This window comes from Manacus candei, unplaced genomic scaffold (genome assembly GCF_025592945.1).
Source record: "Manacus candei isolate 608988 ecotype Guabito, Panama unplaced genomic scaffold, ASM2559294v1 h1tg000018l, whole genome shotgun sequence".
NCBI lineage: Eukaryota > Metazoa > Chordata > Aves > Passeriformes > Pipridae > Manacus > Manacus candei.
Window position 1 is genome coordinate 8,846,284 of NW_026138066.1, and position 17,782 is coordinate 8,864,065.

At 40.8% G+C, this 17,782-nt stretch overlaps 1 long non-coding RNA gene across 1 annotated transcript; it reads left to right on the forward strand.

The window, feature by feature from the left end:
- The first annotated feature begins 8,296 nt into the window (after positions 1-8,296).
- On the forward strand, positions 8,297-17,407 carry LOC127469830 (uncharacterized). Its single transcript, XR_007904094.1, has 3 exons — positions 8,297-8,359; positions 16,462-16,601; positions 17,266-17,407. It is a non-coding gene; the product is annotated as an uncharacterized LOC127469830 (long non-coding RNA).
- Positions 17,408-17,782: the final 375 nt, after the last annotated feature.

A 17,782-nucleotide genomic window follows, 5' to 3' on the forward strand; every position in this document is an offset into this window, starting at 1 on the left:
GTAGAAAGCTGAAACAACCAGCCTGCTATTCTGCCTTTCAAAGGAGACTGGCAGGCAGGTTCTTGGCTCTGCATCCAGCTTTTTTCACCACTATAGGGGTGTGACCTAAAATCAACTTGAAAAGAGAACGATGTCTCCCCATGCAGATGGGGCTATGTCCCTGAATCTTCCTTCTACATGGCAGGAATATGCAGAGAAAGAGGCATGGAAGAGCTGGGATAGCACTCAGCTTCCACATGCTGCTGTGCTAGTTTGCAAAGTGATGTGAGTGAGAGCAGCACCAGATCATTTGCACTCAGAAGTGTACTTGTCACTGGGGTGAGCACCACCCTCCATGGGGAAAGAGCCTATATCCAGTCTGCACCTTATGGAGCATGAAGTCACCAAATTAATAAGTGCTCATGTTTGTAATAGCACAACACAACACTGATATATTCCCATAAGTCTCTGTGCTCGTACTAATGCTCCTACACCCTTGTTTGCCATTTCTCCTGTTTCTCTGAAGTTTCTTTTTACTTTTGAGTAGGGTGCTAACTCTTTGTGGTCGGTGGTGCCTGTTCTAGGCAGAGGCTATATCCCAGCTCTGAAAAACAAGGGAAGTCATTTGGGCACAGAGCTAGCTAGCAATGGGATGGCACTGATATTTTCTGGAGAAAATGTTCTTGGTGAGGCAGTTTATCAAGGGATCATAAACATAAGCTCTACCATTCCACCTTGGAAAGGTTAGGAGTGCTTTATATATATCCACTCAGCCAAACACATGAACTCTCTACCAGAAATAACTAAGGGAAAAAAACCCCACAAGGGTGTAGGTGTTTTGTTTTTTGTTTTTTTTGCTTTCCACACCCTCAGAGGAGCTGGAGTTGTCCAAAGCCCAGAAGCAGCAGACTCCCACAACTACTTTATGTGCCCAGTGTGAATGCCATGCCAGGGCAGCAGAGTCATACAGAGGAAGGATCCCAGGCTCAGTCCTGAAGGACATATTAACCTGCTTGACAGGTGAATTCTCCAGCAACCCACTACAGGGCACACCTAAAAAAAGGACTCAGAGAGGGATAGCACAGGGGGAAGCAAGAAAGACACTGTGATAGTTGTATCCTTCATTGTTAATGTGTGGACAGTTACTATGAAAGGAAAGCAGGGATTTCTGGTTTATGGCCAATATCAGTATTTTTAATTTATGGAGAATACTGAGTGATCTGGAGTTCTTAGAGTTCTGATATAGGGCAAAAGTTGTATAAAAAATGAGGTATGGAAATGATCTCTCTGATCTCCATGCTAACTGTATGAGCATGAAAATAACCACTGAAGAGAGAATAGTAAAAGATAGAAGTACTGATATTTTCAATTTCTGTCTTTTAACATTGACACAGAGTCATAAGTGTAAATTACTGCAATCACTGTTCTGAGTGACTAGGTCAGGTTGATGCCACACTATTCGCATGTACTTCTTTAGAGAGAACTGTGTTCTGGATACTACAGATTATAAGGCACCACAGGCTATCAACTCTCTGCATGCTTATCAGAGAGATCCTGAGTCCCTGCAAAAACCCAGATGGAGCATTCTGTGATTATCAAGTTGCAGAGGATTGGTCTTCTTTATTCCTATTCTGGTCTTATTCAATAAGCCAGTAGGGCTTTGGCTGAGGTAAACTAGGTATCCTCTACTACCAGCCCTTCAGTGCCTGCTTCAGCAGTTTTCAGTGTTCCCCTTGACACCTGCAAGTTTCCCAGGCAGCTGCAGTTCCAGCTGTTTATCAAAGAAAGCAGAGCTACCCTCAGGAACACCCTTGGTCTCTTCACTCAACCATGGAATGCTGCTCCCCCACATGGTCATAGAACCAGACATCTTGAGGATGCCTGGATTAAATCTGCCACTGACCCCAAATGTGGGGTGTCTCTGTAGATTAAGTGGAGCCAAAAAAACAGCCAAGTCTTAACACAGGCAGAACTTAGAGCACTAAGATCATTCCCCCATGTCCTGTGATCATACAGGGGTTTTTTAGACACTTACTTAGGACTTTAGCCTCCTACCAGACTACACAAAAATGTAGGCACAGCTGTGTCCTTGTTAGACACTTATTAGTCATACAATACCAGGGTTGTAATACTTTAGTGAGTACATCAGTTCTTCAGACTACACTATGGGCTTGGTGCCTCCTTACAGACACAACCAGGTTGGTTTTAGAAGATTACTCAAAAAAATACAAAGTGTTCACACTTCCCTTCTCTGAGCTGTTGGCAAGAACTCTCTCAGTAGCAGATTCCCTAACAAGACAGATGGATCTGTCCATTAACATGATGGTTACAGATCTGTGACTTCTTATTAATAACCTAAGAAAAATGTGTAACATCCTGTCCTTCTCTCCCACATTCAGATTGCCAAGACCAAGCTCTCTTTCATCACTGGTTAGCACTTCGGCATCTGTCAGGCTGAGCTTCATCCTGGAGGCCATTAGCAAAGGGAAGCAGCTGATGTAATCAGATTATGCCTTAATGATCTATGGCCATATGCAACTAATATATGGTTGTAGTAATGCACTGGACAAGCAAGGAGCTCAAAGATTTTCAGGGGGAGAGAGAGTGCAGTGTCTGATAGTCCAAGTCCCTGATGGAGTGCAGCAGGTCTGTGTAGCTGCAGAGCTGTCTGTGTACAGTGTCCTGTTCACAGAAAATTGCTTGACCAAATATGCTTCACTCTGACCACACACATTTTGAGTATTTATCAGAGTCTTTGTCATAAGGTCATCTCTGCACTTTCAGTGTAATCCATGTTAAGCATGAGTAGGCTGCTCTTGAAGAGAAGGGGAGACAAATCAAGAAGATAAATCAGCAAGGCAAGGTCAGGATCAGCAAGATACAAAGATTCATGTAAGTGTACTTACAATACAGCTAAGGAAAAAATCAAGTGCAACAATTTGAACTTCCATAGGGGTCTCAAAGAAAAGGAAAATGACAGAGCCTTCGCTTGTCACCCCAGCTACTCAAGAATAGGATGCTTTACCTGCTCTGGAAATGCTGGTCTTCATCAGTGGTACGGTTTGTGACCTACTGCAGAAACATTCCACAAATCATCAAGAACCATTTGTCTGACAGAGCTGAGAGTTGACCCTCAGGTAGAAAGAAAAGAAATGAAACCTACTGAGTGAGAAGAGTAATATGAGTGGCAGGTTGAAATCAGTTTTGCTTATGACACAATGAGGGAGAAGCAAGTTCTCCTAAAATACACTGTAAACCAGTTCCAGGAAAGTTTGCAGGTTGTTATGGTAGTCACCTGGGATATATGTCACAACAGCTAGTATTAGCCTCAAGTCCCCTGAGAAAATAAGCCACAGTGTTTGCACATTGGATGTAACTGGAGGTGAATCTACTTGCTTCTCATGATCATGTGCTGTAGCTTAAATACTCTTTTCTTTGTAAGTAAGTATTTCCTTAGTGTAGAAGAGTTCATTTTAGCAGCATAGCTGAGCATCTGGCCACTTCTTTTGAAAGACTGTAGCCTTGTGGCAGAAGACTAGAGGAAATGAACTCATAACAAATCTGGGAAGTACTTAAACCCTACGAAACTGATGAAATAAATGAAGAAAGATATTTCTTCCTGATTCTGAGAGTTAATCAGTCATGCTGGGAAATGCGACCACTGTTTCTTAGTATATGACCTGTGGCAAGAAGATTAAGGCAGAGAAATTCTTTGTTCATGTGTTTGGTCTTCATATGTGTCTTCATATCTATCTTTATAGTCAAAGAACTTCATATATATGTGTATCTGCATGCATATGTCCATATATCTATCTATCTCATATATCCAAGGAGATCACAGTATTATTGACTTTGAAGGCACTTCAGAAGATCATCTAGTTCACCATTAAAGTAGGGTTAGCACTGAATTGAGACCAGGTTGTAATATACCCTCTGCTTTCCATTGGCAGGGTTGTCAGAAGACAGGTAAAGGTAGCTCATGTGCCAGCTCTTTAAACTTTGCATTTCCAGCAACTATTTGTTCAGTGCAACTCCTTGGTCACTTATAGAGCCCCAAACAAACAACAGAGTAGTTACTCTTCAGAAAAGCAAAGTTAAACCGTCCCTGAACTATTCTGTGTGTTGTAGAAATGTTACTTGTCATTCAACTTGTCCTCTCCTTCTCAGCTTGTGCAAGGAAGGGGAAGAGAGGGGGAGAGGAAGGTGCCAGGCTGTGTGTTAGAGCTGATGAGATGAAAATGACCTTGTCGTTGTCTGGATTCTGCTTTGAGCAATGCTGCATATCCCTTGGAGGTGGATTAGGTTTCCACTGACAGGCTCTGGGAGATAGAATTTCCATTAGAATTAGGGGAAGAATATCTATTAGATAGATACAGCTCCTTATCTGCGGCTTGTCTCCTTCTCAAACTGTCTGTGTGCTATCTCTCATTCTCCTTGCCTGCTCTCACAGTTCCTCTGCTCATCAGATTTGTCTTGCTCTCTTCACCTCTCCCTGGGCTCTTCCTGAAAAGATAAAATAGTTCTTTTGCCAGACATGTAGTGCCATTGCTTGTCCTTCACTTTCTATCTTCATCTTCCAAACAAGAGGCTTCTCCTGCTGTAAAATGACTGGACCAAGCAGCATGCAGGCTGTGCAAACCCATGACATGCCTCCGTTTTCAGCAGGCACAGCAAACTGGTAGTGAAACTTCTTGTTCTGAGATCATCCTGGCTCTCTGTCCACCACCATTGAAACTTCCTCAAATGGGGCCAGCTGGTAAATACAGGTTTACACTCTGATGTCCCACAGAGATCCTGGCCTTGTTATATGGAGCCACCTACTAATGCTTAAGCAGAAGATACCCTGAATCTTGAAGCTTTTTGCACTCTAGTTTAGAGCTATACTGAACTAACAAGAGTGGCCACAAGGACATTTGTGGCCATCACTCAAATTTGTGTTTGCATTCCAACAGTCAGTTTTCGTTTTACCTGTGATATCTGTGAGAACCATCAGCCTTTCAAACATCACTCCCTAAGGATAACTGTGTGGCAAAATGACACCTTCTTTGAGAATCTGTCTCAATAGCCAATACCTGAGGAATAGTACCCAGCATGATGGATGTGCCAGAGCTGTTTCAGAGATTAACTACTCTAGGCTGTTACACCCCATCCTTGTTAAAAAAATTATTTTGTTTTCATAGATATGCTTTTACTGATTCAGGGGAAGAGTTAATGATACATCCTTCCCTACCCATGATGTATCTTGTTTCTGTCATACATATTACATGAACAGTAGCTAAAAAAAAAAACACAAACTAACAAAGCATTCAAAGAACACATTTGGTATTACAGTCTATGGTTACACATGGTTTGGAGGAGAATGTGAAGTGGGAGGGATTCTAGAAAAGGGAAAGAAAGGATACATAAGATTTAGCAGGAAGCAGAGCTCTACTGACCATCCGTTTTGCTTGATCTATGCCAGGATTGGGAATAGAGGGCAAAGTCTGCAGAGAATCCCACAGGGTATAATGGAAGCTTGAATCAGATCCACTATTCCTGCCCAAGGAGATTTTAGCCAGAGAGGAGAACAGAGACTCTACTCTGCCCCAAATGGTGTTTTAGTTCCTGGAGAAAAATAGAAATTGTCACAACAGCCTGCATTTCACTTACAATGGCTTTTCCAGGTGTGTCAGTAAATACCTCTGCAAGTCATTGCCTGGTTTAATTATTTACATATAATATCCATGGAGAGGGATGCTGAGAAACCCAGGAGCTGCACCAGACTGATATACTAGCTTCTAGATTAGGACATCAGTGTTGGGCCTGCATACTCACAAGCATTTACTTCCTTGTTGGACTCTTCACTGGCAATGCTCCTTGTGCACTGAATATGTTTTCCAAGTCAGAACATTGTGTTGTTACCAAATACCCATACTGAATCTCAATGACTTAACTTTCAAAATTTCATGCAAAATAAAAGGTGTTGGTTTTACTTCACAGGAAGTCAAGAACCAGTGAAAACTAAACCACTGCACTCTAGTCCTGACTTTTGTAATAGGGCACTAAAACAAACAAACAAACAAACAAACAAACAAAACAAAAAAAAAATCAAATGTAAAATATAAATGTTCATTCAGGAAAGAGCCAGAGGAACACTTCTCACACTTTCAAAAAATAAATTCTTCTCTCAACTGACCCGTTTTCTGAAACTTTTAGCTCTTGATCAGTCACTATTTCCAAAAGAAAAAAAAAAGGTAACATCACAGAATCACAGAACATTTGCTGTCAGTCTTACTTGAAATTGTTCTTGTGAGCAGGGTGAATCTGCATTCATGTTCCCATGGTGTCCCTGGCACCACTGAATAACAGTGTGCATTAAGAGGCAGCACCATACATCAGTTTGCACCTTGACCTTTTACATCCACAGGACCCTCCAAGATATCTACCAGCTATACTTGATAGAGCAGTGGGTTACAGAACAGCAGATAGTATCAGCACTGTTTCAAAGCCGTTGTTTCTGAAGCCTTCCTACTGGGATCAAGAACTCTAAACATAGCAATGTTTTATAATGAATATCCATTCAAGGATATTCATGCATGGTAATTCTGACAAGCTGGACAGTTGTTTTGCATTTGGGATCTCCAGCCACTGGCAAAATAATGTTTATCCTCTCTCACATCCATATGTTTTCATGACTAAGATTCATCACTGCACAGCTCTCACAGTCCCTCAACTCCTGTTACAGACTTATCTCCCAGAATTGTTCTCCTTTGAGGACTGGGAGCTCTTTGAGAAAAAAAGTATTTTGAAGGAGTATCTATGATGCAAAAAGCTGGAAACTTGAGGGCAAAAATACTTTCACATGAGAGAGAACATTCAGAAAATTTTGTGATAAAAGAGGATGCTGCATTATACATATGGCATTGAAGCCTCTTTTCTGCATACAAGTCATATTGCATTGCTTTCTCTTTTGCACAGCAACATTCAAAATTCATTAAACTTTTCAGCTGGGAAAGCTTACTAGTTTCTCTCTCCTTTACATGCCTTTTTTGTCCCCCCTCTCTGTTTTTCCAAAACAAGCAGGGCTACACTGGGCTTGGTAATTGGCTCTGATCTCCCGGGGGGACATTTCTGTCAATAAGATACAACTAGGGATGCCTACTCGCCCTGCTTTGCAAAGGGAAACTAGCAATACCTGTGAGAGCATTACATGCCATGTTCATAATAAGACTTGGCACTGAAGCAAATGCTGCAGATGAAAAATATCCACTGGGTCATTCATGGTGCAGACATTGTCAGTGTAGACATAAGTTACAAGCATGGGTATTTGATGATGCTTGCTTCCCACAGAGTCCTATTGGTACCACAAGTTGATGTCTTATTTCAGAGGGAGAGAACTATAATAGTGGTTTTCAAACACATGTAAAATGTTTCTTGAAAATGCATCAGATAAAAAAGATAATTGAGCCATCATACAAACACCAGAGACTTCATCTCAAAACTCACAGGCAGGTCCTACAAATGAAGCAGAAGACTTACTTGTGACATGCTGGGAAGACACATCTGTCTCAGGATGCATTTATTGATTTATTTTTGTGCTCAGAGGAGGAGACTCTGTTGTCCCTCTTGACCATTTTTGGCCATTTCTGTTGTCTTGAAATCAAAGGGTTGGAGTATATACTTAAAGCTGTGCACCAGGAAAAATAATGTGAGAACAAACTATAAAACTATAAAAATGTAGAATTTTAGTGGGCAATGCTAACAGAAAGGACTCTCTGAAGAACTTTGCAGCATTCCAGATCTCAAAGGCTGATGAGTCTCCCAGGCAAGAGATTCCATATGCATGGAAGAACCTCACATAGAGATCAGCTTTCATCATCTTCTGCCACCTCTGAAACCATATAATAGAAGCAATGCATGTTGCATTTGGGATACTTTTAACTTGCTGAACTTTCATTTCATTTGCAATAGAGTACCAAAGCTCCCCAAGATTGTAAAAGCACAGCATTGGTGTGACCCTTGTTCCAAGGGCAAGGGGAGAAAAGTGCAACCAGTCCTTTTGACAGCCTCAAGGAAATGCCAGGCACAACAGAGTCTGGCTCAGTTAGCTGATTAAAGTACCAGTCTCTCAAATGTATTCTTATCCTGCAGATTTTCCCCAGAATTTGAAGTATGTCATAGTGGGCAAAAGCCCAGCAGTTCTGCAAGAGAGTGTCTGTCATGGTGAGAGATGGAAGTGCTTGGCTAAAAAACATTACTAAGACTTATGGCCCAACATCATGACCTCATCTACAGTTTCAAATAGAATCTAAAGACCAGGAACGTGACTTCTCTCAAAGAAAGAGGTAAACAGAAGGACAAGATAAGTGAATTCTCTATCAGAGTAAAAGGAATTTGACGGGTATAACCCAGCCCTATGGACAATCCCTGGTGTTGCTCATATTTTGGACAAAATTCAGTTACTTGCCTAAGAAAAAAATCTCTGAGAGCTGCTATTGATTTGGGATCTTGGTTGAAAGTTTTTTAACATGCAGGATAGCTCTGAATATGCAGAGCTGCTTCCCTTAGAATATGCCATGAAGATAAGGAAGAACTAAATGTTTTACTCCCACCCACCAACTCCAGGTTATAGTCATTGCAGTGAACAAAACATGACATCAGGGCACCATACCCTTGCCAGACACTTTATGTGCACAAGATCCCCAGTCCATAGAGGGGTACTTACTGGGCCTGAACCTCTTTATTTCTGTATGTCCCTTAGGAACATGCTTATGAGAGCTTACCAATTCCCTTATCGTTAAAGGCTGATAATGTCGTGATACTCTTCTCTCAGTATTTGTAAATAATGATTCAGATATCTGTGTCTTTCTGGCAGTGGAAAAACAACTATAAATTTGGTTTAACCAGCCAGAAAACTTCAGCTTATGGCTTGTTGCCTTACAGTAACAGCTCAAAGCAGCGAGAAGACACTAAAGAATCTGGTCTTATATATCAAATGAATTGGGTGATTTAAAGTCTGAGCATAGCACGAACACCAGTGCTGTTAGAGCCATCTCTGGTATCCTAAGGTTAAAGATATTACTCTTTCAGATTCTATGCGTGCAGGCCTCTTTGAGACCAAGGTCTCCCTTGGTACTGGGAGAGTTCAAAAGATCTTGTCCAAGTGCTAATGTCAGATGGAGTTCAATACAGAACACTCTAAGGCCTCTGAATTCCCATTAATGATTTGTAAAAATGCAGAGTGCAGTCTGTGCACAGCAAAGCCCACACTATGTTCTCAAAATATAGATTAATTTCTTTTTTCTTTAAGAAGGAAATCACAGTGCATGAAAGCATGAATTGTTTTCAAATCACAGTTTAGTTTAGTTTAATTCAATTCAATCAACCTGGTCCAAAACAGAGTGCTTTGTGTGGGAGCCTAATGTGATGTTTTATTTTATCTGTTACAGTACTACAGACTGCAGTTTACATTTTGAGATCTGCTTTCTACCATCTTTGCACATCCTGACCTAGGATGTACAGCACTTTAGCATCAAATTAGTGCAACTCAGCCTCAGGCTTAGTTAAGATCCAGCTAATTATGTTAACCTAGGACAGCTCCGGGTAGGAAGTTGCATCCTCCCTACCTTCTTCCTTACCATCACCCTCAATGCTCCCAAATTCACCCTGAGCTAAGGAAGGTCTGTAGGAGGAGCTGTCTGGCCAGCTGTGCAGCAGCTGGTGCTTGCAAGCCAGGTCCTCAGCACCCAGGCCAGCAGCAATGTACATTCTGTGCCATGGAGGCTGCACAGTACCCCAAAAATGACACCAGGGTTTCAAGAAAGCAAAAGACTTGAGATAAAAGTGACCCACTACCCCTCCTCAAAGAGGTCACATTTCTGACTGCAGCCAATCAGGGTCTACTGCCTACCATTTTATCTAATTTCCATAGTCAGATAATTTTCTAATAGAAATAAAATTTGAAAGAATTAGCTCCATCTTACACAATTCAGATTATTTCAAGCATCAAAGTTTCAAGTCTTAAGATTAAAGTTTTCGTTGAGATCACATGGTATTTGTGCAAGTAAGGAAAAGTAAATCCTGTTTAATCCACCAGTAATTCCAGTGACTTTATTTTGTTTCAAGAAGCTCTGTTGGTAAATTTCACTGATAAAAAATGCCAGGCAAGAATGAAATTGAACGTGCCACAAAATATTTCATATTATTTTTGGTGGGGTATTTTTGTTTGTTTAAAATTAAGGAAACCAAACAACATTTGAAGTGTTATATAAAACAAATTCAGGGCTTTTATTTTTGTTTAGTCAAAGCTTTTCTTAATATCTTCAGAGGGTTTCATTTTTGATGCTGAATATTTAAAAATATTCAGCATCTGGTCTACTGTCCCCCTCTACTCTGCTCTGCTCTTGTGAGAACCCACCTGGAATATTGTGTCCAGGTCTGGGGCTCCCAACATAAGAAGGATGTGGACCTGTTGGAACGAGTCCAGGGGAGGCCATTAAGTTGATCAGCTGGCTGGAGCACCTCTCATATGAAGACAGGCTTAGAGAGTTGAGTCTGTTCAGCCTGGAGAAGAGAAGGCTCCAGCAAGACCTTGTAGCACCTTTCAGTACATGAAGGAGGCCTAGAGGAGAGCTGGAGAGGAGATAGGACAAGGAGTAAAAATTACTCACTGTGAGATTAGTGAGGTACTGAAAAAGGTTGCCCAGGGAAGCTGTGGATGTCCTGTCCCTGGAAATGTTCAAGGGCAGGTTGGATAAGGCTTTGAGAAACCTGGTCTAGTGCTAGGTGTCCCTGCCCATGGCATGGGAGTTGAAATGAGGTGATCTTTGAGGTCCATTCCAACTTAAACCATTCTGTGACAATATGATTTAAATTTGAATGTGGCAAGCGTATAATCAATGTTTAAAGTATAATAATTTAATGGTGTAGAGCTGTTTTATTATTATCACAGCTTAAATGTCTAACCAAAATAATAAACAAATTAAAAGTTGCTTCAAAATGAAGCATTGGAATGTTACTCTTTACGTATTTTAAATAGATTATTTTTACCTTACAGAAATGCCTTTTTTCCCCTGTCTTTCCCTCTGTCCCATTAGATGACATTCAAATCTGTATTTGCTAATGAGAAAATGTTGGATCACAAAATTTCTGCTCAGCTTTGTTGATGAGACTTTCATGCACACAGTTCAGTTTTTGTCATTTGAAAACTAAGATGTTTACCTACCTCTGGTATTCCATTTTATCTTGCTGGGGAAATTAGAGGAGGGTAATGAGTCAGGAAGGCAAGAGATGGAGTAGTGTGAAAAATTGAATATAAGCCTACCAATTTAACCCTATTTGCAGTGTGGGTTAAAATTCTGGTTCAGCACAGAATATTTTAAGATCGTGTGTCCCACTAAAAATATGAATTAATTTTTGTACTGAGTCTGTGCTTTTCCTTTCTCATTACTTTCATTTTGATCAAAGGGAAAACATAACTGTAGCACAGATCAGGAATAAAAGTTGTCAGATTAAAGCATGTTCAAACAAAATGTACTGGACATAGTATTAGTAGTGAACTTACATGTGGTACTATTTCCATATTATACGTCAGAGCCTTTTGGAAATTAAGCCATCTTTTTGATGTATGTCCTTTAAGCAGCAGAGCAGGAAAATGTTACACTAACCAGCATTTGCAAAAGTGTGGAAAAATGCTGTGGCAGCTGGGGGCACCAGGCAATGGATATTGGTGAATTTTGCTGAAGCTGTAGAAAGGCAGCTACAGTGCGCAGAAGCGTCCTGTTGATCACTTCTGACACCAGTTAACTTTTCCATTATCATCACTTCCAAACATTCATTCAGCTTCTTTCTTCTAACATAGAACTTCCTTTTGTTTCCAATCCACTGCAATTTTATGTGGTGCTGCTCTGAACAAATGTGAAATCAATTCTGTGTTTTTCATCTTGTACACTCCTTTTTGCTGGCCATCAGCAAAACTAACATCAATGCCACTGTTGTTCAACCTTATTTAAAATATTCACCACTTAGAAATTTTACTAGGCTCTGTAGAAGGGGTGGAGAATATTAGCCTGGAGGTGGTAAACACATTGCAGCATCACCTGAATGCAGTTAAGTAGGACTACTGTTATTTCAGAAGTCACTCCAGACCAGACCTGACCAAGAGAATTATTAGAGTGAGCACCAGAAATATTCCAAGATACCTCATATTGTTTTATAGGACCTAAAATAGATTAAAATCTAGAGTGAAGAAGAGCTGTTTATGGTAGTTACTGTCACTTGCAAACTTTCTACTTGGTACTTGTCCTTGCCTTTTAGGCGCTATCGTGGACATCATCAGCCAATTGGTGACATAGGAGAAGACCCAGCAACAAAAGTTTCTTTCTAGTGACAACCAGAGTGCAGGGCATCTTCCAACTACTTTAAGACAAATCCCATGTCACCTAGACAGTCTAACTGAAATTTGATTTATTAAGGAAGGAGAAAGAGGAGATGTCAGCATGAAAATGTTCTGTGGGAAGTAACCAGCCATAGCCATTACGTGTGAGAATGTCAGACTACTGAAGTACACCCAGCTTAGTAGAGAGAAGATGCATCTTCCAAAAGAGAAGGAAGTGGTTTTGTGGGTTTTGGTGTTTGTTTTTTTTTTTGTTTTTTTTTTTTTTTTTTTTCCCCTTTAAACCCTGTTTGGCAGGGAGTTTAGGCATTTTCTGTGAGCTCATTAGTAAGTTTTATCCTTCCAGCCATCAGGTCTTTATTTTCGTTTTTTACTTTCAGGATATCTAATTTCATTTTTGTTGGCATGCAAAACTGAGCACTTATTACCATCTCCAGATATTCCCTTTATCTTGATTTTTGTCTCTAACACCCCCCACCACACACATCTCTTTAATCTATTTTGCTTCTACACTGACACTTGCATCACATGTCATGCAATACTAAGTTTCTCTGCTCAGCTTTGATTTCTATTACTTTTTCTTCTTCCTTCTCTGTCCAACTCTTAAGGTCCATTCCTGAGAAGACCATAGACTAGGGACATCCAATCTTCTTTTATTTTTCTTTCTGTGTAAGAAGAAAACTTCTTGATGGGCCAGACAACACTTTCCTAACAGTTGTCCAGGTGAGGAAGCTACAGAATTCAGGGAGGCAGGTTTACACAATTTTCAACTCCTCATTAACGTTATTGTATATTATGCTAAGCACATGCTATTGGCAGACATCATATCTGTCATGTTTGCTATGGAATAGTAGAAAAGAGAAAACAGTCTTCCCTGATTTACAGGATATTGAATATACCTGAAATTTAATCACGAACACATTTGTAATGAGGTTGAAAATGGCCTGTCAAATTCTGGCTGATGATTTCTTAATTAAAAACAATGATAAATCTTCTATATGAGAGGTAAGAATATTTTATTAAGATACCAGTGTGGGATTACACAGAATACATAAGGAAAAACAAAAGGAAGAAAGCTGAAAAAAAACCACCAAAACCACAGAAAAATCCTCACCTTAATTCTGTTTATAAAAAATATGCATGAATACCAATCTAAAAGTGACAAGGCATGAGCAGTACCTTGAAGTGACTACTCAATAAATAGCTGAAGAAACATCGCCGTTTCTGGACATTTATTGTTAGAGCTCAGCTTTTGTTTTTCATGCCTTGCTTCAGCAATATGCAAGCTCAGTGGCAGCCCTCCTTTTACAACTATTGACTTAGTCCTTTTAAGAGAAAAGTTTCCTAGAATTATGCCAAAGACTGAAAAGTGAACTCCAGATGACTTAAATCAGGGAACAAAAAAGATTGAGTATCTTTTCACAGAATATTCTGAGTTGGAAGGGACCCACAAGGATCATTGAGTCCAACTCTTAAGTGAATGATCCATAAAGGAATCAGACCCACAATCTTGGTGTTATTAGCACCATGCTCAAAACAACTGAGCTAATCTCAGAGTTGTCTTGCACTGGTCATTAACATGCTGTCCATGGAACTGACCACAAATATATATGCTGTGTTTTAAACCTCAGTAGGCAACTAAGCCCCACAGCTCCATTCATCCTCTCAGTGGGATGGGGAAGAGAACTGGAAGAGAAAGAGTGTGAAAACTCGTGGGTTGACATAAAGACAGTTTAATAGCTAAATCAAAAGCTGCAAGCAAAGCAAAATTTGCTTTTTGGGATTTGTTCACTGCTTCCCATCAGCAGGCAGGTGCTAAGCCATCCCCAGGAAAGCAGGGCTCCATCACATGTAGCAGTGACTTGGGAAATCAAAGCATAGAATCACAGAATCGTAGAAGATCCCAAGTTGGAAGGGACCCATAAGGATCATCAAAGTCCACCTTCTGGCCCTACTATCACTCAAAACATTCCCCTTTTCTTCTTTTTCCACCAGCTTTTATTGCTGAGCACAATGCCATATGTTATCAAATTTCCTTTTTCTTCAGTTGGAGTCAGCTGTCCCAGCTGTTTACCCTCCCTCCTTCTTGTGCACCCCCAGAGTCCTCACTGGCAGGGCTGTCTGAGAAGTAGAAATGGCCTTGATGCTGTGTAAGCACTGTTCAGCAGTAGCTAAAGCATTGGTGTGTTGTCAATACCATTTTCATCACAAATCCCCAAACCAGAACCACACAAGCTACTAGGAAATTAACTCTATCCAGGCAAAACCAGTACAATTAATTAGCTCTTATCTTTGCACCCAATGCATCACAATTCTACTTGTTTGTCTTTCCCACAGATGTCTGCTCAAAGCACACATATTTTCCCAAAGGAAAAATGCCTGGTTTTGACTGTGCTTCCTGTACAAATCTAATCTGGGTCCCACTGGGGCTGTTCTGTTCTGTTCACAAGCAAAATCACAATATACAGATAAGATTTGTCATACACAGCCGATTCAAATTTACAACTACCATATAACTCCCACAAGCATGGGCTGCACATGTCAAAACAAGGCTCCAAGCCCTCTGTTTCCTCAGCCATACTCCTAGGTTATTTATACAGGGTAGGGATTGGTACCTTCCAGTCTGAGCAGTCTTCTAGACTATAGCATAGCCTGCAGGACCCAGGAACTCTTTTAGAGCATCCAGCCCCAGGTGCCTCTGAATACCACACAGGAGCAAGACTGCCTTGAGCATAGCCAGGAGGTTGAGGAAAGCATTCACTCTTCTCTTTCTTGGCAGTCCTGGGCCTGCATCTAGAGCACTGAGTCCAGTTCTGGATTCCCTCTTGCAGGAGAGAGAGTGAAATCTAGAGAAAGTTTAGCAGAGTGTTATGAAGACAGCTAGATGGCTGCAGAACATACTGTGTAAGAAAAGATGTATGTATCTGTGTTTCTTCATGCTAGAGAAGGAATGGTGGAAAGGGATTTAATTTATGTCTGCTACAGCTGAAAGTGGATTTATAGGGAAGATGGAGCCCATCTCTGAGGTGCACAGAGAAACCAAAAAAATAATGATCAAAAGTCTCAGCAGAAATAAATCTGACTGGATATAAGGAAAACAATCTTTACTGTGAGAGTAGTTAAGCACTGGAATAGGGGACCAAAGAGGCTAAGGATTTTCCATGATCAAACTGGAGAACTATGGACTGGGTAAATGGTTGGTGAGAGGGTGGAAAACTGGCTAGGCTCCACCACTGGCAATCCACAATAACAAGGCCAGCTGACAGACTCTTACTAGTGGCATCCCTCAGGAACTAGTACTGGGAGAATATAATTTATTATGATTGTTAGCAACAAGCGTGATGAGATAGAGCTCACTCCTGGCAAGGCTGCAGATGATATCAAACCAGGGGGAGCAGCTGTCATGCCAGAGGGTATGAATGCTATTCTGAGGGACCTGGGCAGGCTGTAAGAATGGACTGACAGAACCATGAAGTTCTAGAGAGGCAAATGCCAAGTCCCCCATCAGGGGTCGAATGACACCATACAACAGTGCAGACCAGGGACTGACTGGCTGGAAAGCAGCTTTGCACCAAAAGACTGGGAGGTCCCGGTCAACAAGAATGGAACATCACTCAGCCCTGTGTCTTTGTAGTAAAAGCAACCAACCAGGTACAGGGATGTTTTAGTAAAAGGGTGGTCAGCAGGTTGAGGGAAGGGGTTATTCAATTCTGTCTGGCACTTCTGAGACTACATGTGAAGTGTTGCATTCCCAACTGCAAGAGCCACTGACATACGGGAAAAAATCAAAATTTCCCCAGTCAAGTGGTGGGTTTTCCTAGCTTCTGCTTGTTAAACCTTTCAGAAGTACCACAGACACTCAGGAGTGTCAGCTCCCCTGAGTTTCAGTTGGATGTAACCCGTTAAGATGCTTAGGGGTTTCTGAAGATGTTGCATTTTGGAAGGAAACTAAATAGCTCTGCAAGAAAAGGCAAAACAGGTTGCAAAGCTGGGAAAGGAAAACCAAATGAAATTATGTTGAATCAACTCCTTGCTCACATGTTGTTTTTCTTTTAGTAGTGCTGAAAAAGATTTTGTACCCTCTTCAGCTAGACTGTTTGTGTCCTTAGCTCATTCAGAGTAAGAAGATTCTCTTGCTGAGCAGGAATAATTCTCCTTTTGTCTTGGCCCCTGCACTGGTAATTGGAGAAAGTGAGACAAGCAAAGAAGAAAAAAAATTGGTTTGTTCATCAGAGAAGAACATTTGAAGGTGAGACAGGGAGGGGTGATGGGCTCAAAAGATCTGTAAAATTGCTTCAGATGTTTCCTGGTGTAGTAGGTACTTTATAAAAGCCCAAAAGGCTGCACTAAATAGTGAACTGTTTTTTTCTCTTCCTTATATTGGTTTCTCTTACCTGCAGTAACTATTTACCCACATTAGACATGCAGTTTTGAAAAGAAAGTACGACATATAATTTTTAAAGTCATGTGTTGCTTCCAAATCATTTATACAAAGAGACTTTATAAATATCCAGAGATGTCACTCCTCTGCTATGCAACAACAATAGATTTGTTCAAAGTACCTGATGCAATTAAGGTACTCAGTAGAGGCAAAGATATAGAAGTGCAATAAAACTCAAAAGCTGTCGAGGCTTAATAAAGTATATAATGTAATAATAATATATTAAATAGGGTGGAGAGAGTCCAAAACAATGATGGTTAAAAAAAAAAAGCTGTAAATAAGTATTTAATCATATCACACATACAAAGGAGACTGCTGCATGGCTCACTGATGCTGTCTAATCTTCATTTTTGGAAGTCCTGTATGACTTTGTAGTTTTTCTTCCATAAGCAACTCAAGCACACAATCAGGAAAAAAAGCCTCCATGCATTCTTATCTAACATCATTTTTGGTGTTATTATCCCCTCTATAGGTTCCCTCCTCAGAAGGCCAGTGTAAAGCTGTTGTGTCACTTCAATACCTCTTAGCCCTGCAAGGTAGGTATTCCTGCTCTCTGATCAGAGTCCTGCTTGGAAGTGGTTGAAAGTCAGGATTGTTGCTCTGCAGCAGGGAGGCAGAACACTGCTGTGTTTGGAAAAGAAAAGCCAAATTTACAGTTTTTCTAGGGGAGAGAAATCCCCACACCCAGTTGAAAAAAAAAAGTTTGCAAATACAAAGACCACTTGTAGCAGGGAGTGCAGATGTAACATTGGAACATCCTGGAGCTGCAAACTGGAGCTTAGCTGGAACAGAGGCTCGAATCACTACTTTCCATTTTAGTGCAATTCCCACAGCTGACTCTTGAAGACAAATTGTCTGGCTTCTGCACTTTTATGAGCCAGGCAGGGTGACAGGTCAAAGAGCTAAACAAGAGGTATGAGGAACAGGCACACACAAGTGAGAGGCTACACAGAAATACCCAGCCAGCTACATAATCCAAATATGCAAAA